The 2,413-nt window shown below is 67.4% G+C and overlaps 1 protein-coding gene across 7 annotated transcripts in view; it reads right to left on the bottom strand.

Annotated features, from left to right (window-relative positions):
• Nucleotides 1-2,413, bottom strand: part of TSPAN32 (tetraspanin 32) — an 18,495-nt gene that overhangs the window by 12,616 nt on the left and 3,466 nt on the right. The gene's annotated exons all lie outside the window — the stretch shown is intronic.

Genomic DNA, 2,413 nt, shown 5'->3' with positions numbered 1-2,413 from the left:
GTTTGGGAGGGGGCGGGGGCAGGAAGGGGGAGCAGCAGGAAGATGCGGGGCAGGACGGGAAAGATCGCCCTCTCCTAGCCCTCCCGGGGGCTCGCACGCTCCTGACACACACAGAGGCCAGACACAACACCGCACCCCGGGGTGCACACATGGGCCCTGCTCACCGGGCGGGCGCGGGATGGGGTCCCCCGGCCCCCTGCTCCCCCTCACCCCTCCGGGGGCAGTGCTAGGGGCCCACGGGAGGCTGGGGTGCAGCAGGAGGCCAATCGTGGGGCCCAAGCCGCGTCCCTGGCAGGGAAGCAGAACCGAGGCCCTGGTGCTCCCGGGTCCCTGCCCCAGAGCAGGGCGCAGAGCGCGGTGGTCGGGGGAGCTGGGAAGACCCTGGCCAACTGGAGCCTTCGGCAGAAGCAGCTTCAGACCGCGGCTTTGCGCCTAGCACCATGGCGCCCCCTGGCGGCGGACGCGGCAGACTGTCGCCGCCGGGACCTCCGGGTCTGGCCCCGCTGCCCGCAGCCCTGACCTCCAGCAGTGAGCCCCTGTGGCAGCCCCAGGCCTTAGGGCTCCCCTCCGGCGGGACAGTCCACTTGCCTGGTCGGATGCCCCTGGGGCCTCCCTCCCTCCCCTGCCCAGCCGGACCATACAGGCCAAGTTGGTAGCACTGCCCACGCCCCTGTGGGGTCCTGGTTGCGACCCAGCTGCCAGATGGGCCTCTAGCACACCAGGCCCCGAGCCCGGCTCTGGGACGTGACTCTGCCCCGGCCTTGGTGTGTGGCTCAGTCGTGTCCGACTCTCTGCGACCCCATGGACTGCAGCCCACCAGGCTCCTCTGTCCATGGGTTTTTGCAGGCAAAGATACTGGAGTGGGTTGCCATTTCCTCCTCCAGGGGATCTTCCCGACCCAGGGATCAAACCTGGGTCTCCTGCACTGCAGGCAGATTCTTTACCGACTGAGCTACCTGGCCTTGGAGGTGTCTGTAACCCAGGAGTCACTCAACACGTTTGCTGACACCACTGGCTGAGACCCCTGCCAGCCGTGGGGACCCAGAAGGCTGCCAGGGAGCCCAGGGTTGTCAGCTTCAGAGTACACCTGGGGAAACAGCCCCCAGCAGGAGCTCCCGGGGGGGCCGCCTCATGAACTGCTCCCAGGGTAGGGGTGGGGTCTGCAGGCGCAGAGGGCTGGAAGCCAGAAAGTGGGCACCGCAGGGACCCTTGGAGGCCCAGGAAGGCTAGACTTGGTGTTTCGGGGAGCCTGAGAGGGACTGGGGGTGCAGCTGACACCACGGGGCACCAGCCAGGAGCTGAGGCCCTAGTTCAGGCAAGAGACGGCAGCTTGAGCCCACAGCGGACACCACAGTCCTTGGGGAGGCGGGGCTGGTAGGTGCAGCAGGACAGGCCACTTGGAGGAGCAGGTATGGGGGCAGCAAGGGCCCCTGCAAGGGGCGAGATCAGGGCAGGGGAGGGAGCCCCACCGCTGGCAGCTGCCACGGAGGGCATGCAGCTCGGGAGGAGCCCGGGGTCTAGGGGCCACGGCCAGTCCTGACCTATGGGCGAACCGATCGGGCCTGGCCTCGTCCTAAAGGGTGGAATTCATCCGAACTGTGTTCCCAGAGCTTCCTGTGTCACAGAACCAGACCGTCCCGGGCCTCGGATCAGCACCCAAGGCTGGGAGGGCCGACACTGCCTTTCAAAGCCCCAATGGATGATGGGGGTGAGGTAGAACGCCCATTACACCACCCCTGGGGAAGGGTGCCCAGGTGGAGGGGTCCTGGCTGTCCTGGGTAAAAGAGTCCTGACTCTCCTGGGTGGAGGGGGTCCCAAATGTCCCAGGTGGAGGGGTCCTGACTCCCGGGTAGGGGGTTCCGACTGTCCCAGGTTGAGGGGTCCTGACTCCTCCGGGTGGAGGGGTCCTGACTCCCAGGTGGGGGGGTTCCAACTGTCCCAAGTTGAGGGGTCCTGACTCCTGGGTGGAGGGGTCCTGAATCCCAGGTAGGGGGTTCTGACTGTCCTGGGTGGAGGGGTCCTGGCTCCCAGGTGGGGGGTCCTGACTCCCGGGTGGAGGGGTCCTGACCCGGGTGGAGGGGTCCCGACTGTCCCTGGTTGAGGGGTCCTGACTCCTGGGTGGTTGAGGGGTCCTGACTCCTGGGTGGGGGGGTCCTGACTCCCAGGTTGGGGGGGTCCTGATTCCCGGGTGGAAGGGTCCCGACTGTCCCTGGTTGAGGGGTCCTGACTCCTGGGTGGAGGGGTCCTGACTCCCGGGTGGGGGGGTTCTGACTGTCCTGGGTGGAGGGGTCCTGACTCCTAGGTGGGGAGGTCCTGACTCCCAGGTGGAGAGGTCCTGACTCCCGGATGGGGGGTCCTGGGTGGGGGGTTCCGACTGTCCTGGGTTGGGGGATCTTGACTCCTGGGTGGAGGG

The sequence above is a fragment of the Bison bison genome, unplaced genomic scaffold (assembly GCF_000754665.1).
Source record: "Bison bison bison isolate TAMUID 2011002044 unplaced genomic scaffold, Bison_UMD1.0 scf7180017864360, whole genome shotgun sequence".
NCBI classification, from domain to species: domain Eukaryota; kingdom Metazoa; phylum Chordata; class Mammalia; order Artiodactyla; family Bovidae; genus Bison; species Bison bison.
This window is presented reverse-complemented; position numbering and strand designations above follow the sequence as displayed.